A 12,323-nucleotide genomic window follows, 5' to 3' on the forward strand; every position below is an offset into this window, starting at 1 on the left:
AAATGAATTACTTAAAAATCATACAATGTGATTTTCTGGATTTTTGTTTTAGATTCCGTCTCTCACAGTTGAAGTGTACCTATGATAAAAATTACAGACCTCTACATGCTTTGTAAGTAGGAAAACCTGCAAAATCGGCAGTGTATCAAATACTTGTTCTCCCCACTGTATCTATCTATCTATCTATCTATCTATCTATCTATCTATCTATCTATCTATCTATCTATCTATCTATCTATCTATCTATCTATCTATCTATCTATCTATCTATCTATCTATCTATCTATCTATCTATCTATCTATCTATCTAAACTCCAACACTGTCCATCTATCTAAACCCCAATACTGTCCATCTATCTAAACCCAACCCTTTCTATATATCTAAACCCCAACACTGTCTATATGTCTAAACCCCAACACTGTCCATCTATCTAAACCCCAACACTGTCCATCTATCTAAACCCCAACATTGTCCATCTATCTAAACCCAACACTTTCTATATATCTAAACCCCAACACTGTCCATCTATCTAAACCCCAAAACTATCTATATAGCTAAACCCCAAAACTGTCCATCTATCTAAACCCCAACACTATATATATATCTAAACCCCAACATTGTCCATCTATCTAAACCCCAACATTGTCCATCTATCTAAACCCCAACATTGTCCATCTATCTAAACCCCAACACTGTCTATATATCTAAACCCCAACTTTGTCCATCTATGTAAACCCAACACTTTCTATATATCTAAACCCCAACACTGTCTATATGTCTAAACCCCACACTGTCCATCTATCTAAACCCCAACACTGTCTATATATCTAAACCCCAACACCGTCCGTCTATCTAAACCCCAACACTTTCTATATATCTAAACCACAACACTTTCTATATATCTAAACCCCAACATTGTCCATCTATCTAAACCCAACACTTTCTATATATCTAAACCCCAACACTTTCTATATATCTAAACCCCAACACTTTCTATATATCTAAACCCCAACACTTTCTATATATCTAAACCACAACACTTTCTATATATCTAAACCCCAACACTGTCCATCTATCTAAACCCAACACTTTCTATATATCTAAACCCCAACACTGTCTATCTATCTAAACCCCAACATTGTCCATCTATCTAAACCCAACACTTTCTATATATCTAAACCCCAACACTGTCTATATATCTAAACCCCAACACTGTCCACCTATCTAAACCCAACACTGTCCATCTATCTAAACCCAACACTTTCTATATATCTAAACCACAACACTGTCTATATATCTAAACCCAACACTTTCTATATATCTAAACCCCAACACTGTCCATCTATCTAACCCCAACACTTTCTATATATTTAAACCCCAACACTGTCCATCTATCTAAACCCCAACACTTTCTATATATCTAAACCCCAACACTGTCCATCTATCTAAACCCCAACACTTTCTACATATCTAAACCCCAACACTGTCCATCTATCTAAACACCAACTCTGTCCATCTATCTAAACACCAACTCTGTCCATCTATCTAAACCCCAACACTGTCCATCTATCTAAACACCAACTCTGTCCATCTATCTAAACACCAACACTGTCTATATATCTAAACTCCAACACTTTCTATCCCTCTAAACACCAACACTTTCTATCCATCTAAACCCCAACACTGTCTATATATCTAAACCCCAACACCGTCCGTCTATCTAAACACCAACACCTTTTATATATCTAAACATCAACACTGTCCATCTATCTAAACCCCAACACTTTCTATATATCTAAACCCCAACACTCTCTATATATCTAAACCCCAACACTGTCCATCTATCTAAACCCAACACTTTCTATATATCTAAACCCCAACACTCTCTATATATCTAAACCCCAACACTGTCTATCCATCTAAACACCAACACTGTCTATCTATCTAAACCCAACACTGTCCATCTATCTAACCCCAACACTTTCTATATATTTAAACCCCAACACTGTCCATCTATCTAACCCCAACACTGTGTATCTATCTAAACCCCAACACTGTGTATCTATCTAAACCCCAACACTGTGTATCTATCTAAACCCCAACATTGTCCATCTATCTAACCCCAACACTTTCTATATATCTAAACCCCAACACTGTGTATCTATCTAAACCCCAACACTGTGTATCTATCTAAACCCCAACATTGTCCATCTATCTAACCCCAACACTTTCTATATATCTAAACCCCAACACTGTCCATCTATCTAAACCCAACACTTTCTATATATCTAAACCCCAACACTGTCCATCTATCTAAACCCAACACTTTCTATATATCTAAACCCCAACACTCTCTATATATCTAAACCCCAACACTGTCTATATATCTAAACCCCAACACTGTCCATCTATCTAAACCCCAACACTTTCTATATATCTAAACCCCAACACTGTCTATATATCTAAACCCCAACACTGTCCATCTATCTAAACCCAACACTTTCTATATATCTAAACCCCAACACTGTCCATCTATCTAAACCCAACACTTTCTATATATCTAAACCCCAACACTCTCTATATATCTAAACCCCAACACTGTCTATATATCTAAACCCCAACACTGTCCATCTATCTAAACCCAACACTTTCTATATATCTAAACCCCAACACTTTCTATATATCTAAACCCCAACACTGTCCATCTATCTAAACCCAACACTTTCTATATATCTAAACCCCAACACTCTCTATATATCTAAACCCCAACACTGTCTATATATTTAAACCCCAACATTGTCCATCTATCTAACCCCAACACTTTCTATATATTTAAACCCCAACATTGTCCATCTATCTAAACCCAACACTGTCCATCTATCTAAACCACAACACTTTCTATATATCTAAACCCCAACACCGTCCGTCTATCTAAACACCAACACCTTTTATATATCTAAACATCAACACTGTCCATCTATCTAAACCCCAACACTTTCTATATATCTAAACCCCAACACTCTCTATATATCTAAACCCCAACACTGTCCATCTATCTAAACCCAACACTTTCTATATATCTAAACCCCAACACTCTCTATATATCTAAACCCCAACACTGTCTATCCATCTAAACACCAACACTGTCTATCTATCTAAACCCAACACTGTCCATCTATCTAACCCCAACACTTTCTATATATTTAAACCCCAACACTGTCCATCTATCTAACCCCAACACTGTGTATCTATCTAAACCCCAACACTGTGTATCTATCTAAACCCCAACATTGTCCATCTATCTAACCCCAACACTTTCTATATATTTAAACCCCAACATTGTCCATCTATCTAAACCCAACACTGTCCATCTATCTAAACCCAACACTTTCTATATATCTAAACCCCAACACTCTCTATATATCTAAACCCCAACATTGTCCATCTATCTAACCCCAACACTGTCCATCTATCTAAACCCAACACTTTCTATATATCTAAACCCCAACACTCTCTATATATCTAAACCCCAACACTGTCTATATATTTAAACCCCAACATTGTCCATCTATCTAAACCCAACACTGTCCATCTATCTAAACCACAACACTTTCTATATATCTAAACCCCAACATTGTCCATCTATCTAAACCCAACACTTTCTATATATCTAAACCCCAACACTTTCTATATATCTAAACCCCAACACTGTCCATCTATCTAAACCCAACACTGTCCATCTATCTAAACCCCAACACTGTCCATCTATCTAAACCCCAACACTTTCTACATATCTAAACCCCAACACTTTCTATCGATCTAAACCCCAACACTGTCCATCTATCTAAACACCAACTCTGTCCATCTATCTAAACACCAACTCTGTCCATCGATCTAAACCCCAACACTGTCCATCTATCTAAACACCAACTCTGTCCATCTATCTAAACACCAACTCTGTCCATCTATCTAAACCCCAACACTGTCTATATATCTAAACTCCAACACTTTCTATCCCTCTAAACACCAACACTTTCTATCCATCTAAACCCCAACACTTTCTATATATCTAAACCCCAACATTGTCCATCTATCTAAACACCAACACTTTCTATCCATCTAAACCCCAACACTTTCTATATATCTAAACCCCAACACTGTCTATATATCTAAACCCCAACACTGTCCATCTATCTAAACCCCAATACTGTCCATCTATTTAAACCCAACCCTTTCTATATATCTAAACCCCAACACTGTCTATATGTCTAAACCCCAACACTGTCCATCTATCTAAACCCCAACACTGTCCATCTATCTAAACCCCAACATTGTCCATCTATCTAAACCCAACACTTTCTATATATCTAAACCCCAACACTGTCTATATGTCTAAACCCCAACACTGTCCATCTATCTAAACCCCAAAACTATCTATATAGCTAAACCCCAAAACTGTCCATCTATCTAAACCCCAACACTATCTATATATCTAAACCCCAACATTGTCCATCTATCTAAACCCCAACATTGTCCATCTATCTAAACCCCAACATTGTCCATCTATCTAAACCCCAACACTGTCTATATATCTAAACCCCAACTTTGTCCATCTATGTAAACCCAACACTTTCTATATATCTAAACCCCAACACTGTCTATATATCTAAACCCCAACACTGTCCATCTATCTGAACCCCAACACTGTCCATCTATCTAAACACCAACACTGTCTATATATCTAAACCCCAACACTTTCTATATATCTAAACCCCAACACTGTCTATATAGCTTAACCCCAAAACTGTCAATCTATCTAAACCCAACACTGTCCATCTATCTAACCCCAACACTTTCTATATATTTAAACCCCAACATTGTCCATCTATCTAAACCCCAACACTGTCCATCTATCTAAACCCAACACTTTCTATCCATCTAAACCCCAACACTTTCTATCCATCTAAACCCCAACACTTTCTATCCATCTAAACCCCAACACTTTCTATATATCTAAACTCCAACACTGTCTATCCATCTAAACACCAACACTGTCCCAACACTGTCCACCTATCTAAACCACAACACTTTCTATATATCTAAACCCCAACACTGTCTATCTATCTAAACCCCAACACTGTCCACCTATCTAAACCACAACACTTTCTATATATCTAAACCCCAACACTGTCTATCTATCTAAACCCCAACACTGTCCACCTATCTAAACCACAACACTGTCTATATATCTAAACCCCAACACTGATCATCTATCTAAACCCAACATTTTCTATCCATCTAAACCCCAACACTTTCTATCCATCTAAACCACAACACTTTCTATATATCTAAACCCCAACACTGTCTATCTATCTAAACCCCAACACTGATCATCTATCTAAACTCCAACACTTTCTGTCCATCTAAACACCAACACTTTCTATATGTATCTCTAGCTGAACACCAACACATTCTATCCATCTAAACTCCAACACGTTTGATCCATCTAAACCCCAACACTTTCTATATGTATCTCTAGCTGAACACCAACACATTCTATCCATCTAAACCCCAACACTTTCTATCTATCTAAACCCCAACACTTTCTATCCATCTAAACACCAACACTTTCTATCCATCTAAACACCAACACTTTCTATATATCTAAACCCCAACACTGTCCATCTATCTAAACCCAACACTGTCCATCTATCTAAACCCCAACACTGTCCATCTATCTAAACCCAACACTGTCCATCTATCTAAACCCAACACTGTCCATCTATCTAAACCACAACACTTTCTATCTATCTAAACACCAACACTGTCCACCTATCTAAACCACAACACTTTCTATATATCTAAACCCCAACACTGTCCATCTATCTAAACCCAACACTGTCCATCTATCTAAACCACAACACTTTCTATCTATCTAAACACCAACACTGTCCACCTATCTAAACCACAACACTTTCTATATATCTAAACCCCAACACTGTCTATCTATCTAAACACCAACACTGTCCACCTATCTAAACCACAACACTTTCTATATATCTAAACCCCAACACTGTCCATCTATCTAAACCCCAACACTGTCCACCTATCTAAACCACAACACTTTCTATATATCTAAACCCCAACACTGTCTATATATCTAAACCCCAACACTGTCCATCTATCTAAACCCAACACTTTCTATCCATCTAAACACCAACACTTTCTATATATCTAAACCCCAACACTGTCTATCTATCTAAACCCCAACACTGTCCACCTATCTAAACCACAACACTTTCTATATATCTAAACCCCAACACTGTCTATATATCTAAACCCCAACACTGTCCATCTATCTAAACCCAACACTTTCTATCCATCTAAACCCCAACACTTTCTATATATCTAAACACCAACACTTTCTATATATCTAAACCCCAACACTTTCTATATATCTAAACCACAACACTTTCTATCCATCTAAACACCAACACTTTCTATCCATCTAAACACCAACACTTTCTATCCATCTAAACCCCAACACTTTCTATATATCTAAACACCAACACATTCTATCCATCTAAACCCCAACACTTTCTATCCATCTAAACACCAACACTTTCTATCCATCTAAACACCAACACTGTCCATCTATCTAAACCCCAACATTGTCCATCTATCTAAACCCCAACACTTTCTATATATCTAAACCCCAACACTGTCCATCTATCTAAACCCCAACATTGTCCATCTATCTAAAACCCAACACTGTCCATCTATCTAAACCCCAACACTGTCATCTATCTAAACCCAACACTTTCTATCCATCTAAACACCAACACTTTATATCCATCTAAACCCCAACACTGTCTATCTATCTAAACCCCAACACTGTCCACCTATCTAAACCACAACAATTTCTATATATCTAAACCCCAACACTGTCTATATATCTAAACCCCAACACTGTCATCTATCTAAACCCAACACTTTCCATCTATCTAAACCCAACATTTTCTATCCATCTAAACCCCAACACTTTCTATCTATCTAAACCCCAACACTGTCATCTATCTAAACCCAACACTTTCTATCCATCTAAACACCAACACTTTATATCCATCTAAACCCCAACACTGTCCACCTATCTAAACCACAACAATTTCTATATATCTAAACCCCAACACTGTCTATATATCTAAACCCCAACACTGTCCATCTATCTAAACCCAACATTTTCTATCCATCTAAACTCCAACACTTTCTATCTATCGAACCCCCAACACTTTCTATCCATCTAAACACCAACACTTTCTATCTATCTAAACCCCAACACTTTCTATCCATCTAAACACCAACACTTTCTATCCATCTAAACTCCAACACTGTCCATCTATCTTTCTAAACTCCAACACTGTCCATCTATCTTTCTAAACTCCAACACTGTCCATCTATCTTTCTAAACTCCAACACTGTCTATCTATCTAAACTCCAACACTGTCTATCTATCTAAACTCCAACACTGTCCATCTATCTATCTAATCTCCAACACTGTCCATCTATCTTTCTAAACTCCAACACTGTCCATCTATCTTTCTAAACTCCAACACTGTCTATCTATCTAAACTCCAACACTGTCTATCTATCTAAACTCCAACACTGTCCATCTATCTATCTAAACTCCAACACTGTCCATCTATCTAAACTCCAACACTGTCCATCTATCTATCTAAACTCCAACACTGTCCATCTATCTTTCTAAACTCCAACACTGTCTATCTATCTAAACTCCAACACTGTCTATCTTTCTAAACTCCAACACTGTCTATCTATCTAAACCCCAACACTGTCCACCTATCTAAACCACAACACTTTCTATATATCTAAACCCCAACACTGTCTATATATCTAAACCCCAACACTGTCCATCTATCTAAACCCAACACTTTCTATCCATCTAAACACCAACACTGTCTATCTTTCTAAACCCCAACACTGTCTATCTATCTAAACCCCAACACTGTCCACCTATCTAAACCACAACACTTTCTATATATCTAAACCCCAACACTGTCTATATATCTAAACCCCAACACTGTCCATCTATCTAAACCCAACACTTTCTATCTATCTAAACCACAACACTTTATATATATCTAAACCCCAACACTGTCCACCTATCTAAACCACAACACTTTCTATATATCTAAACCCCAACACTGTCTATATATCTAAACCACAACACTTTCTATCCATCTAAACCACAACACTTTCTATATATCTAAACCCCAACACTGTCTATCTATCTAAACCCCAACACTGTCCATCTATCTAACCCCAACACTTTCTATATATTTAAACCCCAACACTGTCCATCTATCTAACCCCAACACTGTGTATCTATCTAAACCCCAACACTGTGTATCTATCTAAACCCCAACATTGTCCATCTATCTAAACCCAACACTTTCTATATATTTAAACCCCAACACTGTCCATCTATCTAACCCCAACACTGTGTATCTATCTAAACCCCAACACTGTGTATCTATCTAAACCCCAACACTGTCCATCTATCTAAACCCCAACACTTTCTATATATCTAAACCCCAACACTGTCCATCTATCTAAACCCAACACTTTCTATATATCTAAACCCCAACACTCTCTATATATCTAAACCCCAACACTGTCTATATATTTAAACCCCAACATTGTCCATCTATCTAAACCCAACACTGTCCATCTATCTAAACCACAACACTTTCTATATATCTAAACCCCAACATTGTCCATCTATCTAAACCCAACACTTTCTATATATCTAAACCCCAACACTTTCTATATATCTAAACCCCAACACTGTCCATCTATCTAAACCCAACACTGTCCATCTATCTAAACCCCAACACTGTCCATCTATCTAAACCCCAACACTTTCTACATATCTAAACCCCAACACTTTCTATCGATCTAAACCCCAACACTGTCCATCTATCTAAACACCAACTCTGTCCATCTATCTAAACACCAACTCTGTCCATCGATCTAAACCCCAACACTGTCCATCTATCTAAACACCAACTCTGTCCATCTATCTAAACACCAACTCTGTCCATCTATCTAAACCCCAACACTGTCTATATATCTAAACTCCAACACTTTCTATCCCTCTAAACACCAACACTTTCTATCCATCTAAACCCCAACACTTTCTATATATCTAAACCCCAACATTGTCCATCTATCTAAACACCAACACTTTCTATCCATCTAAACCCCAACACTTTCTATATATCTAAACCCCAACACTGTCTATATATCTAAACCCCAACACTGTCCATCTATCTAAACCCCAATACTGTCCATCTATTTAAACCCAACCCTTTCTATATATCTAAACCCCAACACTGTCTATATGTCTAAACCCCAACACTGTCCATCTATCTAAACCCCAACACTGTCCATCTATCTAAACCCCAACATTGTCCATCTATCTAAACCCAACACTTTCTATATATCTAAACCCCAACACTGTCTATATGTCTAAACCCCAACACTGTCCATCTATCTAAACCCCAAAACTATCTATATAGCTAAACCCCAAAACTGTCCATCTATCTAAACCCCAACACTATCTATATATCTAAACCCCAACATTGTCCATCTATCTAAACCCCAACATTGTCCATCTATCTAAACCCCAACATTGTCCATCTATCTAAACCCCAACACTGTCTATATATCTAAACCCCAACTTTGTCCATCTATGTAAACCCAACACTTTCTATATATCTAAACCCCAACACTGTCTATATATCTAAACCCCAACACTGTCCATCTATCTGAACCCCAACACTGTCCATCTATCTAAACACCAACACTGTCTATATATCTAAACCCCAACACTTTCTATATATCTAAACCCCAACACTGTCTATATAGCTTAACCCCAAAACTGTCAATCTATCTAAACCCAACACTGTCCATCTATCTAACCCCAACACTTTCTATATATTTAAACCCCAACATTGTCCATCTATCTAAACCCCAACACTGTCCATCTATCTAAACCCAACACTTTCTATCCATCTAAACCCCAACACTTTCTATCCATCTAAACCCCAACACTTTCTATCCATCTAAACCCCAACACTTTCTATATATCTAAACTCCAACACTGTCTATCCATCTAAACACCAACACTGTCTATCTATCTAAACACCAACACTGTCCACCTATCTAAACCACAACACTTTCTATATATCTAAACCCCAACACTGTCTATCTATCTAAACCCCAACACTGTCCACCTATCTAAACCACAACACTTTCTATATATCTAAACCCCAACACTGTCTATCTATCTAAACGCCAACACTGTCCACCTATCTAAACCACAACACTGTCTATATATCTAAACCCCAACACTGATCATCTATCTAAACCCAACATTTTCTATCCATCTAAACCCCAACACTTTCTATCCATCTAAACCACAACACTTTCTATATATCTAAACCCCAACACTGTCTATCTATCTAAACCCCAACACTGATCATCTATCTAAACTCCAACACTTTCTGTCCATCTAAACACCAACACTTTCTATATGTATCTCTAGCTGAACACCAACACATTCTATCCATCTAAACTCCAACACGTTTGATCCATCTAAACCCCAACACTTTCTATATGTATCTCTAGCTGAACACCAACACATTCTATCCATCTAAACCCCAACACTTTCTATCTATCTAAACCCCAACACTTTCTATCCATCTAAACACCAACACTTTCTATCCATCTAAACACCAACACTTTCTATATATCTAAACCCCAACACTGTCCATCTATCTAAACCCAACACTGTCCATCTATCTAAACCCCAACACTGTCCATCTATCTAAACCCAACACTGTCCATCTATCTAAACCCAACACTGTCCATCTATCTAAACCACAACACTTTCTATCTATCTAAACACCAACACTGTCCACCTATCTAAACCACAACACTTTCTATATATCTAAACCCCAACACTGTCCATCTATCTAAACCCAACACTGTCCATCTATCTAAACCACAACACTTTCTATCTATCTAAACACCAACACTGTCCACCTATCTAAACCACAACACTTTCTATATATCTAAACCCCAACACTGTCTATCTATCTAAACACCAACACTGTCCACCTATCTAAACCACAACACTTTCTATATATCTAAACCCCAACACTGTCCATCTATCTAAACCCCAACACTGTCCACCTATCTAAACCACAACACTTTCTATATATCTAAACCCCAACACTGTCTATATATCTAAACCCCAACACTGTCCATCTATCTAAACCCAACACTTTCTATCCATCTAAACACCAACACTTTCTATATATCTAAACCCCAACACTGTCTATCTATCTAAACCCCAACACTGTCCACCTATCTAAACCACAACACTTTCTATATATCTAAACCCCAACACTGTCTATATATCTAAACCCCAACACTGTCCATCTATCTAAACCCAACACTTTCTATCCATCTAAACCCCAACACTTTCTATATATCTAAACACCAACACTTTCTATATATCTAAACCCCAACACTTTCTATATATCTAAACCACAACACTTTCTATCCATCTAAACACCAACACTTTCTATCCATCTAAACACCAACACGTTCTATCCATCTAAACCCCAACACTTTCTATATATCTAAACACCAACACATTCTATCCATCTAAACCCCAACACTTTCTATCCATCTAAACACCAACACTTTCTATCCATCTAAACACCAACACTGTCCATCTATCTAAACCCCAACATTGTCCATCTATCTAAACCCCAACACTTTCTATATATCTAAACCCCAACACTGTCCATCTATCTAAACCCCAACATTGTCCATCTATCTAAAACCCAACACTGTCCATCTATCTAAACCCCAACACTGTCATCTATCTAAACCCAACACTTTCTATCCATCTAAACACCAACACTTTATATCCATCTAAACCCCAACACTGTCTATCTATCTAAACCCCAACACTGTCCACCTATCTAAACCACAACAATTTCTATATATCTAAACCCCAACACTGTCTATATATCTAAACCCCAACACTGTCATCTATCTAAACCCAACACTTTCCATCTATCTAAACCCAACATTTTCTATCCATCTAAACCCCAACACTTTCTATCTATCTAAACCCCAACACTGTCATCTATCTAAACCCAACACTTTCTATCCATCTAAACACCAACACTTTATATCCATCTAAACCCCAACACTGTCCACCTAT

The 12,323-nt window shown here is 37.4% G+C and overlaps 1 protein-coding gene across 3 annotated transcripts in view; it reads right to left on the minus strand.

Annotated features, from left to right (window-relative positions):
- Positions 1-12,323, minus strand: part of npm2b (nucleophosmin/nucleoplasmin, 2b) — a 42,275-nt gene that overhangs the window by 13,368 nt on the left and 16,584 nt on the right. The gene's annotated exons all lie outside the window — the stretch shown is intronic.

This window comes from Salvelinus alpinus, chromosome 18 (genome assembly GCF_045679555.1).
Source record: "Salvelinus alpinus chromosome 18, SLU_Salpinus.1, whole genome shotgun sequence".
NCBI lineage: Eukaryota > Metazoa > Chordata > Actinopteri > Salmoniformes > Salmonidae > Salvelinus > Salvelinus alpinus.